Consider the following 24,575-nt stretch of genomic DNA (forward strand, 5'->3'; position numbering starts at 1 on the left):
ACACAGAAGCGTGGAAGATTTAAGAAATCGATGGTACGATATGCGCCAATGCTCCAAGGAGAAGCTGGCTGCCAGGCTGGAGCAGGCCAAGAAGACTGGTGGAGGGACCTCCACTGCCACTGACTCCACACCTCTAGAGGAACTGGTTGAAGGGATCCTGCTTCCAGAGAGTACAATGGGCGTGGCCGACCTGGACAGCTCCACCCCCCCCCGGTACCAGGACAAGGTAAGAAACATGCCTTCACACCCATGATATCCCCCTCCCCCCCCCCAACTACCCCCACACACCCAGGAGCGACCCTGGGGCAGGACAAAACAAAAAGTCCAGGCCAGGTACACAAGCACACACAGCAATGCATTATGGGAGATGGAGTCACATGCACATTACAGTGGTGCATTTACACCCAGCTAGTCCCCAATGGCATGTGCACATCAGGAAAGGCAAATACAAGACACATGAAGTCCCAAACAGTGTTATTTAATACATGACAAGTGCAACTCAGAACAGCAAATTAATCTGTGCTTTTACGTCCACAGCACCATCTGTAACACAGGCAACAGGCAGTGGAAGACAGGACGATTCCCCTAACCCACAAGCAACAGGGCAAGAGGAGGAAACAGAGGAGGGGGACAGCCCAGTAATCCCTCAAAAAAGCCGCAGGAGGCATGTAGTGCCACCACTGCCCCATTGGAGGACGAAGGCCAGGACACCAATGGCGATGTCCAACCAGTCCCAAGACAGCCAGAGCCACAACACCGTGCACGTTCACGTGCTGATCGGATGCCGACAGTTCCAACCAAAAAAACACACAATGTGCCTACACCACCATTATTTATACACAATCTTAGTTGTAAAGGTCAAACAACAACTTCTTTAGTTTGACCAGGTATTTTTATTTATACCATTCGTTTTTATATTTACTTTGAATTTTTTTTTTTTTAAACTCATTAATGCAAAAAATGAGACAACTGTACATTCAAATATTTACACTAATATACAATGCGATTTACAAACATAAGTGGAGCAATACATATATACAGTAAATGAATTTTAAACATCATCCATCCCTAAAAGAAACCTTTAAACAAAACAAGACATTATATATTCATGTATACTTGATTTCAGAGAATGAAAGACAAAGTCAAAGAGCCAGGAGTGCCGTCAATAAATGAAACCAATCAATAATCTTTAGACCAGCTGCTGCTAGTTTATACTGTAGATGACCATTTTACTCCTTTAAATTTGCAGACGCGTTTCGAGACCAGGAAACCAGTTCCTGGAATCTCATCGGGGCTTTGTCATTTATCAGGTTGTTACAAGATACGAGGGGCTGTGGGAAATGCTTCCTTTATTGCAAAAAGCGATAATTCATGAATTGAAATAGGCTCCATATACGTAAATGTGCTGTTCCTGTCATGCATTGACTCTCCAGTTTATGTTCCACACACAAATCTTTCGTTTAGTACTTATAGTGAATGCGAGTCATTTTTCAATTGTGTGTGGAACATAAACTGGAGAGTCAATGCAATACACCCCTTGTTTCCCTGGACTGGAACCAAGCATCCTAGGAGCGGTTTCGGGGTTTCCCCTCTTCAGCCCGGCTTGCTTGACTCCAGTGGCATGGAGAGACTGTGTTTGCGAACTTCAGGTTCTCCTTAACCACTGTGCACCTTGAAACGCAATGAACCCCTGGAACCCACTGAATTTTGCATGAGAGGCAGATCCTTAAAGCAGGTCTGTCCTCTCTCCTTCATCTTCTTCAACCAAACCCAGCAACTATGCATCAACTCAGATGAATTATCCATTTAAAGGGTACCAGGCAGTGTCCGGGAGGGTTCTGCCCTCTCACCCCAGGGTGAACATTGCATAGCTGATGTTGACCACATAGTTGGACGTCAACAGATCAACTGCTCAAGTGAACCCACTGCCACACATATTCAAAATAAGAGGGAATTATGGACCACTGCCAATTTCGTGAAGCACAAAATCAAGATAAGTCCCTATCTTTAAACAAAGTGGCAATGGATATCCTGATATGAAGAAGGTCACTTGATAACAAACTCCCTCCAGCTGGGTTAAAAGACGCCAAACCAGCCTGCAAAGTGAGACATCTGGGTGTCATTTCAAATGTAGGCCTTTCATCACACAATAAATCAGCACAGCTGCCAAGAATGTCATCTCAAATGTATACACTCATGAAAATATTTCCTCTCCTTGACACCAAAAGTGCTTAATTTGAAGGGGAAAAAAGAGAGCTGGTGCCCAGAGCTCTGCTCGAATGCCTGAAGCCAGCAATATTAAATGTTAGTGTTCCAAGTGTTGTTTTTAATCTATGTGATGCCTCTAATCCACTGCCAGTCACACCCTGCCCCTTTATCTCACCTTTGCAGGTGCATTGCTGTCTCCTCTCGTTGTATCACTGCAACCTCCTATTGAGACAGCCGCGTGAGGCTTCGTGGGAGCAGCGTGGATAAGGGCAGGCATATATAGAGAGGCATGCACACAATGCGCACGTTCAGACCCCGACTTCAAGCTCCGCGGGCCCCTGCCTCCCTGAACTGGGGTGGGGGGGTAACCATTGGAAGCGAGGACTGGCATCGAGACAGTAGACTCACCCATCCTGAGCCACAAACACGCGCAAAGGTCAGTGTGCGCAAATGCCAACGGAGAAAGGTTGTGCACAGCTCTGAGAATCCACAAAGAGGTGCACTGTGGACTGCTTTGTGTGCGAATGTGGAATGTAGTAAACAGGCGGCTCTAGGTTCATGGTGGGCCAGGGCAGGGAGCGTAGGTAGGGGGCCCCGGAGAGAGGGGGTCCGGTCGGGGCGGAGCGCGGAGGCCAGTGAAGAGGGGGGGGGGGGGGGGGGTCAGGGTGTTTGGAAGTGGAACTGAGCCGGAGGCCGCCAAATCCCTGCCAGGGGCCGCCACACAAATATGTATCCATCCTCAGAAGATTATTATATTAAGGATGTATATTGATGTGGAGGCCCCTGGGGTTTGGTGGCCCCTGGGGTTTGGTGGCCTAGTGCAGGTGCACAGCGTGCACATGCCTAAGGCCGCCCCTGCCCAATAATGAAAAACACTAAGATAGCACTACTAAAACTAGACAGCAAACTGGAGGTGAGCATCAGAGGCTCTAAGGCTGAAGCCCTATGGTTAAATAACGCTATAAAATACAAGGGCAAAAAACTCCATTATGACAATTGGATAATGAAGGATATCTCACACCCCTACCAACTTGAAGTAAACTCAGCACCACTAACCTTTGCTAACCTAAAATCATCCCTCCAACTAGATGACTCAGACCTATATAGGTTTCTAAAGATCAAAAGAACCCTGACAAAGTCCAAAATAACAAACACAAAACCCTCCATTTTCCAATATGTCGATAACATAAATAGACTAGGGCACCAGGTCTCACACATGTATAAAACTCTCACAGGGAAAAAGAACAGCACCAATGTAAATACAGAGAAACACTGGAACACTCGCATACACCCACCACTAGACCATCGAGAATGAAACCGTCTATGGTCATCAGCTACACAAGCCAAGATCACCCCAACACTGGCGCAAACAAAACTGTGGCTCGTCCATAGAACATTTTGGACACCGGAGCGTCTAGACAAGCTAGGACCCAGGGACAACAATACATGCGGGAACTGCAACTGCGCTGGTGGGACCAGGAACACCTGATCTTTCTGTGCCCGACTCTCAAGGGGTGCGGGGGAAAGGTCTTTGATTTCATAGACAAAGTGCTCCACTGTAGAATGCCAAGAGAATTCCCCTCTATCATCACAGCCTCTATCCGTACCGACCTCCCAACAGTAGGGGAGAGAGAGCTCCTCGACATCCTCTTAATCGCTGCAGCCAAGCTAATCCTCACAAACTGTAAAGACACAACCAAAGTGTCTTGCAGCTGGTGGCTGTCATGGATCACATACATACGAGGAGCTGACTCATTGGCGATAAAATACTCGCCCTGGAAAATCACTTCTAGGGACTTATGGGAACCACTGGACAAGTCATTACTAACTTTTGACCCACCGTAAGAAGCACCCAATCAGAATGAACCTCCTGCCGGAAGATACAATCACAAATGCCTCAATCGCTACCAGTATTAAACTATTATCTTACTCTCTCTCTACTTATTCATATCTTTCCTATTTCTTTCTCCCTACACTACTCCTACGAGCAAGAAAAGGGGGCCGACATTAAACTTGTATTGTATGTCTCAACCTGTATGCACACCGGCGGGTGTCCCAATGTGGAGCGATCCCTGTTTACTGTATGTATAAATACCATAAATAAAAAAATAGTAATAAAACCCAGACACACATTCAAAGCACTGATAAAGGCATAGAAGGCCTTGCAAGCATTGTACATCTGAAAGGCCATGGGTTCGAGGACACGTGTATGGTCCATGCTAGGAAGGTCACAGCAGCTCTTTCAGTCATCCATTCATCCTCTCACCCTCGCGGGCACAGGTGTCCTGGGAAGCGACGCAAGGCCGTGTCTGCTTGTGTGCTGACCACATACGGCGACTGCATGACGGGAAAAGACGGTGGATACTACAGACGTGTGCGAACCACCCCTGTGAGAGCATGAGAGCCGCCCAGGGGGTCTCTAGCTCTCTCAGAGCTGACGTCATCCGGCTCAGGCGAACACAGGCCCAGCCTTGTATCCAGAGAGCTCACAGGCTGAGTGCGCCCTCACCTGGGGTATCCCAGGGACCTCTCAGAGGCAACTGCATGACGACCCCCATGAGAGCAGCCCAGGGGGTCTCTAGCTCTCTCAGAGCTGACGTCACCCGGCTCAGGCGAATACAGGCCCAGCCTTGTATCCAGAGCGCTCACAGGCTGAGTGCGCCCTCACCTGGGGTATCCCAGGGACCTCTCAGAGGCAACTGCATGACGACCCCCATGAGAGCAGCCCAGGGGGTCTCTAGCTCTCTCAGAGCTGACGTCACCCGGCTCAGGCGAATACAGGCCCAGCCTTGTATCCAGAGCGCTCACAGGCTGAGTGCGCCCTCACCTGGGGTATCCCAGGGACCTCTCAGAGGCAACTGCATGACGACCCCCATGAGAGCAGCCCAGGGGGTCTCTAGCTCTCTCAGAGCTGACGTCACCCGGCTCAGGCGAATACAGGCCCAGCCTTGTATCCAGAGCGCTCACAGGCTGAGTGCGCCCTCACCTGGGGTATCCCAGGGACCTCTCAGAGGCAACTGCATGACGACCCCCATGAGAGAAGCCCAGGGGGTCTCTAGCTCTCTCAGAGCTGACGTCACCCGGCTCAGGTGAACACAGGCCCAGCCTTGTATCCAGAGCGCTCACAGGCTGAGTGCGCCCTCACCTGGGGTATCCCAGGGACCTCTCAGAGGCAACTGCATGACGACCCCCATGAGAGAAGCCCAGGGGGTCTCTAGCTCTCTCAGAGCTGACGTCACCCGGCTCAGGTGAACACAGGCCCAGCCTTGTATCCAGAGCGCTCACAGGCTGAGTGCGCCCTCACCTGGGGTATCCCAGGGACCTCTCAGAGGCAGCAGGGCCTCGGGGGTGCAGCGTGAGCTGGGTTAATGTGATTGTGATGAATGAGAGAGCAGCGACTACACGGAAGACAACTATTAAATCATTTTTAAAAAAATGATTGACTGGAATAATCCCACAGAGAAGGAGGGGTTCAGAGGGCGCTGTGAGGAATTATAAAGATATTAATACGGTTCCTAGAGCATCAGGGATTACACAAATAATAACTTTGAAACGCTATGAACAAGAACATTCTATTCTATTCTAGAAGGCTTCTTGCATAGCGCACACATTCACCCATGAAAAGGCCTCTGGCCATTGGGTGACCAACTGGCATTGGTGCAAATTCAGGACAGTGAGTGTAAAAATTCAGGACAAAGGGTCAAAATTCAGGACACAAATTCAGGACAGGAGGTAAAAATTCAGGAAAAAACTTCAGGACAATTGAATACGTTTTACAGACACCTCAGAGGTCGCGAAATAGTACATAAGTAAGCCCAGCCATATCCAAACCTATTCAACCATTTGCAAACCTATCCATCATGTATCCTTCCATCTGTCATTTCACTCATCCATCCTGTCATCCATCCATTATCCATCCATCCACCCTTTCACCCTATGCATCTGTACACTCATCCATCCACTCTTCTCCCCATCCATCCATTCACTCATCCATCCAGCCATTTACCCTTTCACCCATTCAGCCATCCGTTCACTTACTCATCCATCCACCCAGTCACTCATCCTTCCAACCATCTACCCTTTCAGTCATCCATCCTTCCTCCCTTTCCCTCTCCATCTACCCTTTCACTTAGAAATCCTTCCTTTCATCCATCCACCCACCCATCTACGCATCCACTCATGAATCCATCCATTGACCCTATCACGCATCCATCCTTTCTCTCATCCATTTATCCTTTCACTCCTTCACTCATCTATTCATCCTTTTGTCCATCTACCCTCCCTTTCACTCACTCATCCATCCTCACATCCACCCTTTCTCTCATCTGTCCATCCATTCACCCTTGCACTTATAAATTCATCAATCCATCCATTCTTTCACTCATCTATCCACCCTTTTACCCATCCAGCTACCCTTCCACCCATACATCCAGCTATTTACCTTTTCTCTCTTCCATCTTTCCACTCACTCATCAATGCATCCATCCTCTCTCATTATCTTTTAATTCAATCTTTCATTCATCCATTCACCCTTTTACTAATTCATCCAGCCATCCGCCCATCCCTTCACTTACTCACTCGCCCACCTTTTTATATTAATTTTGAGCTGAGCCTTTTTGAGAAGAGGCCCATCAAGAACTTCACCCTCGCTGCAGGAGCCGTTCTAGGACTGGAACAGAAGCCACCCAGGGCGGAGACAGGATCCACCACAGGGGGGACAAGAGCCATCACAGGCGGGGGGGGGGGGAAGGGGGCAGGAGCCACCACATGGGGGGCAAGAGCCATCATTGGAGGGGGAACAGGATCCACCAGGGTGGGCACAGGGGTGGGCATGCCGTATTTTAGTATCATCTTGGTCTCTTCCAGGGTGGGGTAGGGCTCTTCACCCCCTCCTGGATAAGACAACGAGAAGACAGGCTCTGTTTCCAAAATGTTAGTTTTGCCATCCCCCATTTATACAGTACTTAAAGGAGATACTCCAAGAGAACTGATTTAACTGATTGTCCTCGATACTTTGTTAATCAGTGTGGGTGCGATTGTGCCATTTCTTTATTTTATTACATTATAGACTGCATGTTTGAAGAACCGAGGTTTGTTTACAATTTAGTGACAGTAATTAAGCTCTGTGAAGAGAACCACGTGCAGCCTCGGTGTAATCAGGGCCGGTTCTAGGATGTTTGCACCGCCCGGGGTTGGTGAGAGGCTCCATAGCTGCCCACCCACTGCTAGCGCCTTCTGACTCTCTAAATATTGCTGCTCCAACCACTCTGCGGTGTTGGTCTGCAATTTATGAAAGCTGCGAGTGACTTCAGCATGAAGAGGAGAGAGAGAGAGAGAGGATTCCGAATATGCGTGACCCCGTCTGTGCCTGGAGACGGATATGGTGTTGTGTTCTTTCATGACTATGGGAGAGATGCATCTTTTTACCTCAAATGCTCCCTGTTGCATGCACGAGGGTCGCAGTGGTGGGACAGCGCATGCCCTGGCATTTGGTTTCTAGAGCTGTGGATGCAAGGTGGCTATTTTTACAAGTAGCAAGCCTCAGCTAAGATCTTGGGTTTTCACCTGTTATAGATTTAGTTCCGTTTTGTGACTGTGATTTAAAGTTAGGAAGGCCTCCGCTTTAAAGGAGTCGTCAGGGTTTCTCCCCTCCTTCTGTATTACTTTTCTCATTTCCTGCCAAGAAAACTCACATTGTGGACGAGGCTATGCTAAACAGGAGGCCACGAGGCATCTCAATTTTATCCCTGCAGAATCAATAAAAATCAGGCCTTCTGCCGTCACAGCCAGACCACACCTGTGCAAAATGATTGAGCTATTTCAAAGAATTACAACATTTAATCTAGGGGCAACCACAATCTTCTGTAGAAAAACCCACAGACGTTGCCTATTTTCTTCATAGGAAAGGAATGTGTGAGGCCCCCTCTAAATTTCAGAGACGTGACGCATTCAGGGCTGTTTGCATCTGAATAGATGCCCCTGCTCCTGTAGTTGCAGCCCCTCCCTCTTAGTCACCTTCAAGCACCTCTTAACAGCTCATCAAGGGCTGGAGGTGTGAGGCCATCCCGCTGTGCCTCTCCAATGCTGCGGGGTATCTGAGCTTTGGAACAGCCTCGGAGTTAAGAAGGGAGGTGGGTGGAAGCTGTGCCAGCGTTAGGGTGGTGGGACCGGTGCCCAGTTAAAATTACAGATAAATGGTGTCCGTTAAAGAATCCTTCACCGACAACAGACAGACAGACGAAATTACGGACTGTCCGTGAAATTTACGAACGGTTGGTCACCCTATCTGGGCGCTGTAGACAAGCTCGCCTGCACCCCCGCCAGGGCTTCAGTTGTTTTTGAATCTATGCGATTTCTGTACAGTATAGTTAGGGAGATAAAATGCAGCCCAGTTTGGTCCCAGAAACTGAAAAGAAGACCGAGTCTTGGAATCTGTCTTCTATGTCTATCAGGAGTGCATCCTGAAACAGACCCATGGTAGGAATGGAAGGAGAGGGAGTGAAGCAAGAACTCACCGTGCTAAAGATGCAAGATGCGTGAAGTGGACAGAAGAGAGAAGGGGTGGAAGAGAGGACAGAACAGCACAGGTGAAAGAAGATCATAGGGTGAAATACATCCTTTTAAAACAGGGGAAACTGCAAAAGATCACTCTTTTGGAAGGAAGTGCAGCCATTAGAAGAGTTCGAGCACTGTGTCCTGACAATTCCAGGCTGACCCGGGCCACCGAAAGGGGCCACCTAAGAGGGCGGCCACCCTTAGTGCCACATGATGGCACAGACCCCAAGGAGCAGTCTAGTGTCTGGGACCTGGAGGGTCCCCAGTGATGTCACTTCCGGCGGGGGAAGGGCGGGGCCGAGGGTATATGGCCTGGGGTCGCGGGTCTGGAACCCTCTTTGATCCTTGGTCGGCTTTGTGGACGGATCCTCCCCCCCTTGACCCAGATGAGCGGTGCTGCCCGGACGCTGTTTTTGTGAGGTGAGTGGTTTTCCCTCACGCCCCCCCTCCCTTCCCTCTCCCTGCCCCCGGGTTTCCCGTGGGTCCTTGGTTGTCGGGTGCAGCCGCCTTGCGTGCGTGGGTGGGCTGCGGTCACGTGGGGTGGTACCGGGGCAGGTGTCGGTTGGTGCCTTTGCAGTGGGGGGAATGGGGTGTGCCTGGGCCTGGTCTTGCGGGCTGTGGGGGGCACTTGAAGGGTGCATGCGGGGTCTATGCTTCAGTTGGGGCCGGGCTTCACATTTTCGGAGGCCTGATTGTCTTTCACAGAACAGCGGTAACTTATGCTTCCAAATGGTGTAGAGGTTCACGTACAGCGATGAGCTATGCTTCTGCTGCTGGGGAATTTTGTGTACCAGAGGCCATTCATCGTGTGGAGGGATAGTATGTTTGGTGGGCAGCGCGGGCCATTCCTCACACGAGGGGCATGAGGCACGGCTGAGGTGGACAATATATATATAGGTTTGTTGATCTTAGTGTGTTTTGGTGTGGTCGCGCGGCCGTCCCTCTGCCTGCGGGTCCCTTGGGGGAAGGGGGGGTTTGCGATCTCTTGCGGCCCTGCCTTTCCGGTGCCGATGCCTTTCCGTTCCACCTGCCTCCTGGTGCCTTGTCCCCCTGCCCCGCCTGCCCCCTTCCTTGCCTTGTTGTCTAGAGACTGGTGCGCGCGCTGCTGCTCCCTGTTGTCTGTGCCCCTTGTTGCCGGTCTCCTTGTGCGCGCATTCCCAGGCCCGCTGTGAGGGGGGAGCACCTTGCGGCTCGTTGCCCGCGTGGGCGGGGGTCGTGGTGGGCTGGTAGGCGTGGCATCCTTCTTTCGTGCGTCCCTTGGAGCCACGACTCATGCAGCTTACACCCATGCCCCTGCCCGCTTTGAGCTTTGTAGGGGCGGGGCGCAGACAGAGCCTGCATGTGGGTGGGAGGTGGGGGAGGCGGGCGGAGGCATTGCCGGGGAGATTTATTTGTTTATTTTTACACATTTTTACATAGCGCGGACTTTACCTGTAGGTGTCAGAGCGCTTCACGATAGGAACAGAACTGATACATGAGAACAAGTACGGGTGAACAAATTACACACGCGGACGTGGCATTGCGTGAGGCAGGGGTGACAATCGTGAATAATACAGGGATGCAAGAGGTAGCAAGCGGTGCATTACAGGAGGAAGGGGTGACATGTGTGCAGGTCAAAAGGGAGTACAGAGTGCAAGTAGAGGTATAATACCAATAAATGAAGGACACTCAAACACAAGAACAAACGTTGAGGCTTAGCTGGAGCGTTGATGATTAAATACGGGTGAATACAGAGCGAATATCACCCAATGGTGTACGAGCGCTTCACAGAAGAATAGCGCAATTTATGTAAGCCATGTACTGTTTCCCTCACGCCATTGTTGGGAGCTGTGCCTAGGTTATTTATTTGTGAGTTTATTAGTTTGAACATTACCCGAAGGTGTCAGAGCGCTTTACATAGAATCAGATTTTGCTTAGCAGGGTTTGCACTTGGGGTTACATGTGTTCTTTAAGATGCACGAATGGTAAAAGTTGGATGAACAGTGGCAAGTGGAAGCATTTCTATGTTCACATGCAATGTTACTGCTGAGGTGGATGTCCATCATAAGAGCCAGGTATAAGCCTTCTTGCACACTTCTTGTAGGTTCGATGTCACTTGGCAATGATACGGATGCGATGGCAGAAATAACACAAAACCATGTGAATATTTTCATTGCATTTTCTCCTAGCCCGTCCAGCCCCCCGATGCCTGGTATGATGTGTAGGTTGGGCGGGGTTGGGGCTATTTATGTCTTGCTTTATGTCCATGCAGGCAAACAGTCAGAGGACGACGCCGGGGCACGCCTCATGGAAAGTCACGGGAGTGACCATGGGTAAACAAGTGTTGGCGCACTGGGGTCAGTGGGCCTGATGTAACGGAAAACAGGTGTGGTTTGAGGCTAACGTGTTTTCCTAATTACAGATTGTCTGTTGACAAAGAGTTAGACGACAAAGGGGACTTTGGGATTTGATCTGGAGCAGATATGGTTGGACACACTATCTATGATAGCACAGTCCAAGTGTACCCTGGTTATGTGTGGCTTCTCACTATAAAATGGGGCACCATTGGAGCTTTCGTTCTTGGGCCTGGGCGTACCTGCAGTGGTAGCATCAGGTTCGATGCCCGGCAACCGACAAGCATACATCCTGTGATTCGGGGGTAACCATGTTCTTCCAGTGTCATAAATTAGATGCCCCCTTGTAAAGCAACTGGTGCTAACGTATTGGGGCTGGGACACGGATGACCGAGTTACTGCTTGTGCACCTGTCAGCTACCTACATGTATTTTGCGTGTAAACTGAGTCTTAGTTTACTGGGGCTAGGGCGTCATTGGATCAAGGGCCCACAGCTGGATTGTGCCGGGACTAGGAGGCTGGATGCTATTGGCGTACACATAATGCGGTGCGGTTCTGGCACAGCTTTTGTGTGTGACTATGTACAGCACTGTTAAGTGGGAATGTGAGGTGTGTGTATGACAGCCTCTGCGGTTGGTTGAGTGCACCACCACTGTTTGCGAACTGTCGGTGTGTGGGGTGTGGGGGTTTGTGTGACAGCAATGTGCCACGGGGAGCGATTGGTATTTCTTGAGCACGTCACCACTGTGCGTAAATGCACAGCATTGATGTGTCACAGATGTGTTTTATATACCATCATTATATAACTTCACTAAGAGTGTGTGCAGGGTCACAACCTTTTGAGTCCCTGTGGTTCAAATGGTGTAGGTGTCAAAGCTACCCCACAGGAATATGCAATATTTTAAACCACAGCACGGGGAGAGAGCGGGATGTCGGATTTATTGTCCAATTAACGGTGACTGTATAGAGCTTTTCCTATATTTGGTGGTGTGTAGAGTTATTTGTTCGCCCATGGACGGGCCCCGTGGACAATTTGACTCGGATCAAACAATACACGAGGTAGCAAGCGGTGCATTACAGGAGGTAAGGTGACATGTGTGCAAGTTACAAAAGCGTACAAAGTACATGTAGAGAAGAATAGTAAGGGGACGAGTTAAGAAGTGACTCTAAATCACACACTCCGAAGTGCAATGGTCATTATCTGACTTAGCATGGGAATAATTGACTTAGCTTCAAGACACTACACTTCTGCAGCTGTCGCTGGAGGTACGCAAGTATGTCCCCCACCCAACTCCTTACAAGAATGTATTGTGGGTACTAGTTCTTGTAACTGACAAACAAGCTTGGCCTCGGTGGCATGGGGGGCATTGATGGCCCGGTCTCATTGCAGAGAATCCATATTGATATACGGAGGGGGGGCAGGGCTTCTAATGGATGTTTTATGTCTCAAATGCAGGAACCGCTCTGGAGAACCGCCCTACTCACATGGGGGTCCACCTGAACTATCAACAGGTAGAAGGGTCATAGCACGCTGACGGCAATGTGCTAGCGTCTGGGACACCCAGGTCCTCCCCAGGTGTCAGGACTGTCCCTGTTGTGGGGCACACAGATTACACCCCATGGAAGTATTACATTCGTAGTCAACTGGGGAATCGGAACTTATCAGGTAGCTCCTGTACAATAATTGGCGGTTTTCTCTTGTAGAACATCGGATGAACCTGGGCAATAATTGGGGTGTTCTGTTGGTAAGCAGTGGGAGACTGTGGGAAAACCATGCATGCCCTGTGACACACTGAAACGCGTTTTCTTTGACACATGTGATGCGGCTGGGCATATCTTGCAGCCCATGTGCAATAATGGAATATGTTCTTTTGTACAGCAACTGGTGCGCAAGCAAGGGTCTCTAATCCTGGTGACTGAGTTAGCATCTAGTTCTCGTTTCCGACAAACAGGCTTGGCCTTAGTAGCGTGGGGGACATTGATGGCCCCTGTCTCTTTGCAGAGAATCCATTTGGTAGATGAGGGGGGGCATGGCTTCTAATGGATGTTTTATGTCTCAAATGCAGGAACCGTGCGGGTGAATGGCCCTACTCACATGGGGCCACGTGAACCATCAACAGGTAGAGGGTCATAGCACGCTGGGGGCAGCGTGCTAGGGTCTGGGATTCCCAGGTTCTCCCCAGGTGTCATTACTGTCCCTGTTGTGCGGCGCGCAGGTTACACCCCATGGAAGTAATACATTGGTAGTTAACTGGTGAGTCTGCGCATAATAGGTACCCCCTGTGCAATAATTGGATGTATATTATAAAAACAACAGTTGCGGCTGGGAAATTTGTTGTTTTACTGGGCGATAATCGGGGTGTCTCTCTATAAGCAGTGGCAGAGTGTGGGCAAATCATGCATTCCCTGTGACAGGTGTATCCGGGCATATCACGCATCCCAATATGTGCAATAAGGGAATATGTTTGTTTGTACAGCAACTGATGCTCAAGTAAGGGGCTCTGATCCGGGCGATCGAGTGAGCAATAGGCAGACTTCTCCCTACACCTCTGAGGCGGGAGCCGGAGGCTAGCTGCACTCGTGTTTTTTATAAAATTTGCATCTTGTGTTTGACATGTTTTAAAACTTACTTCTCCTCTCTTGAGGTTAATAGCACCTTTTAACCTAATTCAGGGCACCCCACGAGCAGCGGAGCCAGCGCTGCATCGCGGGTTTGACAGGGAAAGGGCCGCCATCGCTGCTTCGCGAGGCCACGCCCATCTCTCTGGCCACGCCCACTCCCTCCTCAAATGTGCCAGCATCGCAAGCGCAGCGGACGAGCGCAGCGGGAGCGCCTAAGGCAAGCCCGTCTGCGCCCGTCCGCGTCCATCCGCGGCCCAGGCCCTGTCCCCCTGTCCAAACCATATCAGACCAATATGGGAATATAACATATACGAGGCAGGCATTACTTCAGCTGCGCAGGAGGCTGCCGACGGAATGCTATCACAAGCTGCAGGTGGAACAATGGCCCCTGAAATGTGCGGGCTGTGGCCATACTATACACAGAGACCAAGCAACGAGTAATGAGGGTAAGGAACTTTCTGCCCTATTACTGAACTGCCGCTCAATGATAAAACATAGCTTGAATATCTATGACCTACTGACTGACGACAGACCCGACTTGGTCTTCTTGACCGAGACATGGCTGGATGAACAATCCATCCCTGATATAGTAGAGGCCCTTCCTCCCGGCTTCGATATTCTTCACATCAATAGAGGGGACCAAAGAGGGGGAGGGATAGCTATTATTCACAAAAGCGACCTTTCAGTCTCTCTTGAACCAACTCCCATTAGTAAATGTGAATCAGGACTCTTCTCTATCACGGTCAGCCCTAACTGTACCATTAAGGGCTTCCTTATATACCGCCCCCCGGGTGTGGCAACTGCGTTCATTGAAAGCCTCCTGGATGTTTTAACGCAATCGGCCTTACGCCATAATAAATTCATGATTGTAGGAGACCTCAACGTGCACTTAGAGGATGTCTACTGCAGAGAGGCCGTTTCCTTAATTAATGAACTCAGGGCTCTTATGTTTGAGTTAGCTGACAATAGTGCCACCCATCAAGCAGGACATCTATTAGACCCTATTTTTACTAACTGGGACGATATAAGGGTCTCTGCTCCGATTAAGATCCTATGGTCAGACCATTATCTGATACCATTCCAATTCAGAAAACTGCCCAACAGGGGGCCCTTACGAAAACCTCCCGCTATTAGACGCAGGGACTGGAGGAAATTCAGTCACGAGGCCTTCCGTCAAGCCCTACAACAGGACCCCCCAAAACATAGTGATAATTTGGAGGAGGCATACAAGATGTATGAAGAATGGGTTCAAGGTGCGCTGGACAATGTAGCCCCTTGGACTCATAAACCCATGGCAAGGAGCACCAAATCCGCTCCGTGGTTCACTGCTGAGCTACGCTCTGCTAAAACCAAATGCAAAACCTTGGAGCGTAGATGGAGAGTGGATTACGCCCCCTCACTACGCGAAGCTTATAAGAGCGAGCTCAGAGTCTACCACAGCCAGATCAGGAACTCTAAAAGAGAGTACTATAACAACAGGATAGGTGGTGCAGAGAATACTTCGAAAGAACTCTTTATGATTCTAAAGGAACTCTCCACTACTCCCGCGAGCTCAGGGGAAGGTCCACCCACGACCGAGTCATGCAACGAGATTGCAGACTTTTTTATAGGGAAGGTAGAAAAGATCTATGCTTCTTTCCAGACTAATTTAGAGGCTACTAACTTGCCCGACCATTACCGCGGTAATATGGTCAAAAAAGAACTCAGGAAATTTGCGGTTCCCCAAACTGAGGAGTTTATCAACATCCTATCGGACATCCACTCGGGCTCTCCCCTTGACGCGGTACCAGCGAGAATTCTCCGTAATCACCTTCCCCAGGTGGCGAAGCAGATAGGTAATATGGCCACGCTTTCCTTCGATGAATGTCGAGTGCCGGACAGCTGGAAACTGGCCCAAGTCGTCCCAATAAAAAAGAAAGCCCACTTAAGCATAGCGCAACTCGACAATCTAAGGCCTATCTCCCTTCTCCCCTACTGCGCGAAGGTAGTAGAAAAACTGGCCAATCGACAGCTGGTAAGTTTTATGGAGGAAAACTTGCTCCTACACACGTCTCAATCGGGTTTCAGAGCGAAACACTCGACTGAGACTGCCCTCCTCCTATCAACAGAGCTGCTGCGGAGCAAGGCGGACGAAGGTCACACGGCCGCACTAGTCTTATTAGACTTAAGTGCGGCGTTTGACACCGTATCACATCCCGTACTACTGAACCGACTGAGGGAAAAGGGAATAACCGGTCCCGCTCATGAGTGGCTGGTATCCTTTCTGAAAAACAGAAGATTTCAAGTGCATTGCCCACCATGCAAATCCAGTGTAAGATGTCTGTTGGACAGGCCACATGAAGGGCCACTCTCCCCCGGCCCGACCAGGCCCGAGCCCGGTCACGCAGGTACCACCCACCACCATTACACGTCCTCTGTCCCCTCCGGGACCCCTACCCTCGAACATATCGCCCTCGTGGGCCTGATCCACTACCGGCCTGCGCGCCCATCCTGGGCGCCATCTTGGACACTCCACCACGAGGCCGCCTGGCCCCAGATCGACCTCAACCCTGGGCCTGGCCAGGTCTCAGACATCCCGGCACCACCATCCACCCAGGAGGTGAGCGGGCTACTTGGCAAGTCACTGGGGGAAAGAGGTGTCGATGGCTCTCCCCCGCCAGGTGCCGCTCGCCCATCACCTCCCCGGGCGCTGGCTCCACCCCCCTGCTGGGTGTCTGGACTCCCTCATCCCGGACCTCCCGACCTCCAAGTGCGAGGGTCCGGACATCAAAGGGCACCAGCCCTATAACTGGGGCAGCTCCAGAGCAGGAAGGCAGTTGTATCTTGGAGTCGAGAGACGCAGAGAAGAACTCATCCTTGACGGACTACTGGCGCTGCCATAGCTCTGTCTCGTGCACCATCGTCTTGCCTGTTGGCGCTGCCACAACCTTCGTAACCTTCATATCCTTCATCGTCGTCGGGACCTGCTGGCGTGGCCGCGGACCGTTTGCATTCACCATCTTCACCGGGACCTGCTGGCTCCGCCGCGGACCGTCGTTTCCTTCGTCCATCTCGGGACCTGCTGGCTCCGCCGCGGCCCGATCATCTAGAACGCCGAGCTCGAGGATTGAGAGCTAGTTTCATCTTTTGGTAACAAGACTGTCCCGCTACCCTTTTCCCAAGCCAGAGACCAGAACCGAGGGGACCCCTGAGTCCAGACCTCCTTGTACCATTCCATCGTAACCTTAAAGAATTGCCTATAAAGTCTCGTTGAACTTTACCCTTGTGTGGTGTCCGTCTGTGGGGGGGAAGTTACTTGTCTGTACGATCGCTGGAGACGGCTCTCCCCGGAGACCTCTCCCCTTATCCTCGGCCGACCCTCCCGGTCCGTCTAACATTGGTGGCCAGCGGCGCGATCCGAATCACCGCATAACCGTACAGAGAGTAGCTCACCCCACGGCGAATCACGATGTCAACTAAAGAAAGCGGATCAACGGAGAAATTCCAGATGGAGAAATTGGACGAGTACAACCATCGTGAACTAAAACAGTTCTGTATCGAACTAGGTATCGCTACCACCGGACTAAGTACCAAAGACGATTTTAAGCAGGCCCTAGAATCTTGGGCAGAAACCGGGGCTGCCGGAACCTCGGATCAAAACATCGCAGCAAAAACCACCACGGCCCCCGAGGAGCAAAGAAAGGGTCTCTCGCAAGACGAGATCCAGGAACGAGAGAAAACCCGACTACACGAGCTGGAAATGGCCCGGCTCAAAATGGAAATTGAACTTAAATTGGCCGAACAAAAAATCAACTTAGAGCACCTGCGTCTCCGAGAAGAAAGAGAGGAGAAACAGAGACAAAGGGAGCTCGAGGAAAAGAAACTGGCATATGAGCATGAGCGGAAACTAGCTGAGATCGACCTACGCAAGCAGAATAAAGAAGTAGGGGTGTCCGAGCAACCCCACACCCCAGGGGCAACAGAGAAAAAGGTACACATCCCCAAGGATGTCGTCCGAGAGTACTTCCGAGAGGACGACATCCAACAATGGTTTAAGGCCTATGAAATCGCTATGACTGCACACCGGATCGATAGAAGCGATTGGGGAGCCGGTCTATGGGGGAGATTCCTCAATGAGGGCCGCGACGCCCTGCTGCAACTCCCGGACCACCAGATGACCTCCTATGACCATATGAAAGCTGCACTCCTCACCCGCTATGGCCTCACACCCGAGATGTACCGTCAGAGGTTCCGAGACTGCACCCGCATCCCGGGTACAACTTGGGTGGACTATGTAAACTACTTTAGCCGAGCCTTCGAAGGCTGGATCAAAGGAAGCAAGGTCACAACCTACGAACAACTGTTCAATCTTATGGTCTGGGAGCATCTGTCGAACAATTGCTTCATTGAACTCCGCCAGCACCTCCTCGACAGCAAGTTAACGGATCCCCGGCAGCTCGCAGCCGAAGCTGACCGGTGGGAAATCACCAGAGTGGGTCGAAATGGGTCCTACGAACAAAACCGGAACAACAGTGGTCAACACCGTCCCCGAGGAGGAGGAGGAGGCCAAGGACGCGGAAGAGACAACGTTCCGGTCGCCCCCGCTACCAGCACCACCCCCCCGGCCAACCGGGGCAGCACCCCGGTGCGACCGGGATATCGAGCCAATGTTACGTGCCATCGATGCCAACGAATCGGACACTATGCAAACGACCCAAACTGCCCCCAGTACCAGAGCCCAAGACCCCGCCAAGTAGCCGCTGCTGCTCTGGGGGAGGAACAGATCTCAGAAGAACAAGAGGAATATGAACAGGAACACCAAGAATGGGAGCCAGCCGCCATGGCTCTAGCCTGCTTAGGGGGGAGAGACATGGTTCCGCGGGTCCCCCTACCCGCTAACACCCAGAAGTACAGCCAATGGGTGAGCATCAATGGACGCCGGGCCGAAGCCCTTCGTGACACTGGGGCCAGTGTAACAGCCGTCCGCTGTCACCTGGTGACCCCAGAACAATATCTACCGAACATTCTCTGCCCTGTACGTTCAGCCGATAACTCGGAAAGTCTTTGTCGGATGGCCTGCGTCCCCTTCGAATGGGGAGGGGTCTCCGGCATGTTAAAGGTAACGGTCCGAGACGATGCCCCCGTAGACTGCCTCCTGGGGAATGACCTTGAAAGCTCTCCGTGGGCAGCCGTAGAACGAAGAGAACACCTGGGGATGTTAGGCGTCCCGGACTGGGCGTGCGTCACCACCCGGTCCATGGCCGCCCGTGCCAACCCCCGCCCAGAGGAACCCGAATGGCCGGCGCCACCGCCTCCGGTCGCCCCAGCCGAAACCACCGACCGTGACGTCCCCCCAGAACCAGCTCAACCTCCAGACCTCGTTAACATCGACCAGTGGCCTCAAGAGGGGGGGCCCACGCAAGAACAATTTCGCCAAGAACAGAAGACCTGTCCCTCCCTCGAGGGACTCCGCCAACAAGCGCTCGCCCAAAGTGCAGGGGATACCTCCGGAACGCACTGGGTCTACTGGGACAATGAACTGCTGTACAGTGAGCAAAGAATCGCGGAGCTGGGGGCTAGCCGAGTACTGGTGGTGCCCCTCCGTTTTAGAGACTTTCTGCTAAACCTGGCCCACGATGTCCCCCTGGCGGGACACCTGGGTCAAGATAAAACCTATAGTCGTCTGGTGACCCACTTCTTCTGGCCCAAAATGAGGAACGATGTACACCAGCATTGCCGATCTTGCCCCACGTGCCAAGCCAGTGGAAAGAGCGGCCGCAAACTAAAAGCCCCCCTGCAACCTTTTCCCGTGGTCACCACCCCGTTCGAGAGGGTCGGGATAGACATCGTGGGACCTCTGGACCCGCGCACCAAACAAGGCCATCGATTCATCCTGGTGCTAGTGGACCACGCCACCCGCTACCCCGAGGCTGTTCCCCTGCGAACTGTGACAGCCCCGGTAGTCGGCCGGGCTCTGTTGGGGATCTTCTCCCGTGTGGGCTTCCCCCGAGAAGTCGTCAGCGACAGAGGCACGAACTTTATTTCTAAATATATGAAGTCCCTCTGGCAACAGTGCGGGGTTACCTACCGATTCACGACCCCCTATCACCCTCAAGGAAACGGACTCGTTGAGCGGTTCAACCGCACACTCAAAGGGATGATCGGGGGGTTGGAAGAGCCCCTCCGTCGCCAGTGGGACGTGCTGCTGCCGTGCCTCCTCTTCGCCTATCGAGAGGTTCCCCAGAAGTCCCTGGGCTTCAGCCCGTTTGAACTACTATATGGACACCCAGTGCGGGGGCCGCTTAGCCTAGTCAAGGAAGGCTGGGAGATGCCCCCTCTAAAGAACCCACCAGATGTTTTCCGATACCTCCTAACCCTCCGCAACCAGACCCGGCGGTTCAGAGAGCTGGCAAAAGCCAACCTAGAGGCCAGTCAAGAGGACATGAAAAAGTGGTATGACCGGAATGCCTCCTCCATCGAATTTGAACCTGGGCAACAAGTATGGGTGATGTCCCCCACCGAACCCTGCGCCCTGCAAGACAAGTGGACAGGGCCCTTCAAGGTAGTCGAACGCAAGGGTCCTGCCACCTATCTCATCGACATGGAATCCCCCCGGAACCCCCTCCGGGTCCTCCACGCTAACAGACTGAAACCCCACTTTGTGCGTTCAGAACTCAGCCTCCTGATGGCCACAGACAATGGGGCTGAAGAGGACTCCGAGCCCCTCCCTGACCTCCTACGGACTCAGGAGAAAGACGGCTCCGTGGATGGGGTCCGACTCTCGGAGGCCCTCACCCGAGAACAACACCAGGAGTGTCGAGTCCTCCTGTCACAGTTCGCCAGCCTGTTCTCCCTCGCCCCAGGTGTCACTTCCTGGTGTGTGCACGATGTGGACACAGGGGACAGCCCCCCTATCCGCCACCGGGCCTACCGCGTGCCAGATCGGGTACGGGCCTGCATCCAGGAAGAGGTGGCAAGAATGCTCACGCTCGGGGTCATCGAGCCCTCAGACAGCCCCTGGGCCAGCCCTGTAGTACTGGTCCCCAAAGCAGCCGCTCCCGGCACCACCCCAGAACTCCGGTTCTGCGTCGACTACCGGGGCTTGAATGCGGTCACCCGAACAGACGCACATCCTATCCCCCGGGCAGATGAACTAATCGACCGCATGGGAGCTGCTCGCTACCTCAGTATTTTCGACCTGACGGCGGGCTACTGGCAAATCGGCCTCACACCCCGGGCCCAAGAACGTTTTGCCTTTTCCACCCCCGATGGCCATTACCATTTCAAGGTCATGCCCTTTGGCATGAAGAATGCCCCAGCAACCTTTCAGCGGCTCGTCAATCAAGTCCTGGCGGGGCTCGAAGGGTTCAGCGCCGCCTACCTAGATGACATCGCTGTATACAGCCACCATTGGACCGAGCACCTCCGCCACCTCCGAGCCGTGCTACAAGCCCTTCAGCGAGCTGGCCTCACGATCAAGGCCAGCAAATGTCAAATTGGTCAAGGGTCTGTAACCTACCTCGGACACCAGGTGGGAAGCGGCCTGGTGGCCCCTCTGCAGCTCAAAATTGCCGCCATCCAGTCCTGGCAGCCCCCCATCACCCAGACCGAGGTACGAGCCTTCCTGGGCCTCACGGGCTACTACCGAAGGTTCGTGAAAGACTATGGTACTATAGTGGGTCCCCTCACGGAACTCACGTCAAAAAATCAACCCAAGGCAGTCAACTGGACCCCAGAGTGTCAAACAGCCTTCGAACAATTGAAAGCCGCCATGTGTTCCGCCCCCGTGCTCCAGGCCCCCGACTACAGCCGGGAGTTCGTCGTCCAGACGGATGCCTCCGACCATGGCATCGGGGCAGTCCTGTCTCAAGTGAACACCGAAGGCCTTGATCAGCCAGTGGCCTTCATCAGCAGGCGACTCCTACCACGAGAACAACGCTGGAGCACCATTGAGAGGGAGGCCTTCGCCGTGGTATGGGCCCTCAAGAAACTCCGGCCCTACCTCTTTGGCACACACTTTCGGGTGCAGACCGACCACCGACCCCTGCAGTGGCTGATGCAAATGCGGGGAGAAAACCCGAAGTTACTACGTTGGTCCATCTCCCTCCAAGGGATGGACTTCACAGTTGAACATCGGCCTGGGCCAGATCACGCCAACGCGGATGGCCTGTCCCGGTTCTTCCGCCTCGACGAGGAGAGTCCCCAAGAGGATGGGTAACTCTCCCCGCCTTCAGCTGGGGGGGACGCATGTTGGACAGGCCACATGAAGGGCCACTCTCCCCCGGCCCGACCAGGCCCGAGCCCGGTCACGCAGGTACCACCCACCACCATTACACGTCCTCTGTCCCCTCCGGGACCCCTGCCCTCGAACATATCGCCCTCGTGGGCCTGATCCACTACCGGCCTGCGCGCCCATCCTGGGCGCCATCTTGGACACTCCACCACGAGGCCGCCTGGCCCCAGATCGACCTCAACCCTGGGCCTGGCCAGGTCTCAGACAACCCGGCACCACCATCCACCCAGGAGGTGAGCGGGCTACTTGGCAAGTCACTGGGGGAAAGAGGTGTCGATGGCTCTCCCCCGCCAGGTGCCGCTCGCCCATCACCTCCCCGGGCGCTGGCTCCACCCCCCTGCTGGGTGTCTGGACTCCCTCATCCCGGACCTCCCGACCTCCAAGTGCGAGGGTCCGGACATCAAAGGGCACCAGCCCTATAACTGGGGCAGCTCCAGAGCAGGAAGGCAGTTGTATCTTGGAGTCGAGAGACGCAGAGAAGAACTCATCCTTGACGGACTACTGGCGCTGCCACAGCTCTGTCTCGTGCACCATCGTCTTGCCTGTTGGCGCTGCCACAACCTTCGTAACCTTCATATCCTTCATCGTCGTCGGGACCTGCTGGCGTGGCCGCGGACCGTTTGCATTCACCATCTTCACCGGGACCTGCTGGCTCCGCCGCGGACCGTCGTTTCCTTCGTCCATCTCGGGACCTGCTGGCTCCGCCGCGGCCCGATCATCTAGAACGCCGAGCTCGAGGATTGAGAGCTAGTTTCATCTTTTGGTAACAAGACTGTCCCGCTACCCTTTTCCCAAGCCAGAGACCAGAACCGAGGGGACCCCTGAGTCCAGACCTCCTTGTACCATTCCATCGTAACCTTAAAGAATTGCCTATAAAGTCTCGTTGAACTTTACCCTTGTGTGGTGTCCGTCTGTGGGGGGGAAGTTACTTGTCTGTACGATCGCTGGAGACGGCTCTCCCCGGAGACCTCTCCCCTTATCCTCGGCCGACCCTCCCGGTCCGTCTAACAATGTCTCAGGCAGGGGGTTCCTCAGGGCTCTATTTTGAGCCCTACATTATTCAACCTGTACATGGAACCCCTTGCCAAACTGGTGGAGTCATATGGTGTGGCAATAGTCTCCTATGCAGATGACACACAACTGGTGATCAATTTGTCCCGTGATCCAGTTGTGGATGCTGAGAATTTCTCGGCTTGCCTTGTGGCTCTAGACGGCTGGATGAAACAAAACTGTCTCCGCCTTAATGGTAACAAGACGGAAGTTCTTATTGTAGGTCCACGTCCTTCCATCTGGACCTCTGCCTGGTGGCCCACCGAACTGGGCTCTGTCCCGGTCCCAGTGGACACAGTTAAGAACCTTGGCTTTCATCTGGACTCTAATCTTGCCTACACCAATCATGTGGGTAAGGTTGCGGGAAAATGCTACGGACTTTTGAAGGTCCTAAGGAAAATCCTGGACCTATTGCCCCCTAGCTCCAGAAAAACCATGGTACACGCCTTGGTCACTTCCCAGTTAGATTATGGGAACTCCCTCCTATGTGGACTTAGTAAAAAGGGCTTAACACAGCTTCAACGCGTCCAGAACGCTGCAGCGAGGCTGGTCCTCAACCTCCCTAGGAGAGCCTCGGGGAAACATGCATTACGCACCCTTCATTGGCTCCCAATAAAGGAAAGAATCATTTTCAAAACCATGTGCATCACCCACCGTATAGCCCACAAAAAAGCACCTCCATATCTCCAGGACTTGCTTCCAGTATATCGCCCTACACGTCCCCTGAGGTCGATGGGTAGCATGCAATTAGTGGTACCTCGGATACACAGAGCAAGGATGGGAGGACGCTCTTTCAGACTCCACGCCAGCAACAACTGGAACAACCTTCCTATCGAACTGAGGATGGAGCCCTCTGAAACCAGGTTCAGACAGAGGTTGAAAACCCATCTCTTTCCCAGGTTAAACTCAGCATAGTGTATACTTGCCCCTGTGTCCAGCCTCTTGATGCCCGGCCGAAGAGCTGTAGGTAGGGTTGTCAGCGCGGGGACGCACTGTTCTCTGTGCAACCAAGCGCTTAATAAATGCCATAAACTAAACTAAACCTGTCAATGCTGGTGAGGGGCTGTTTTCATGGATTTGTTATTTCTTCCAGAAACGCACAGGTTTCGTTCTATTAGGGTCAAAACACGCCTAGCAAGCTGGCCTACCAGGGCTCAGAGCAGGAACAGGGGAAGAACACACTGGGGCCAGTGTATGGGATTCTGGTTCAGCACGTCCAGGATTGGAGTGTAACCTGTTTTCTAATTTCAGGACAATCGGATCAAGTACGCAGGCACCACTCTGAGAAGGTCAGGTGGGACCGGAAGCAGGAATGGCCAGGGGTGCTCCGGGCTCGGAGCCTGAATGCTGTTCCTGATTAAGTTCTCTTGGGGGGCAAGGTGACAACCCGGTTCTGACTTCTTGTAGGCGAGAGTAGAAGCAGTGTTAAGCGTAGCGGTTGTGCAATTACCATGCCCCCCTTACACATCAGCCTCAGTTGTGCTCTGTACCTATGCGACTGCTGGCCTCCGCTCATAGGTGACAGGGGGGGTAAC

Source organism: Lissotriton vulgaris, chromosome 2_2 (genome assembly GCF_964263255.1).
Source record: "Lissotriton vulgaris chromosome 2_2, aLisVul1.2, whole genome shotgun sequence".
NCBI lineage: Eukaryota > Metazoa > Chordata > Amphibia > Caudata > Salamandridae > Lissotriton > Lissotriton vulgaris.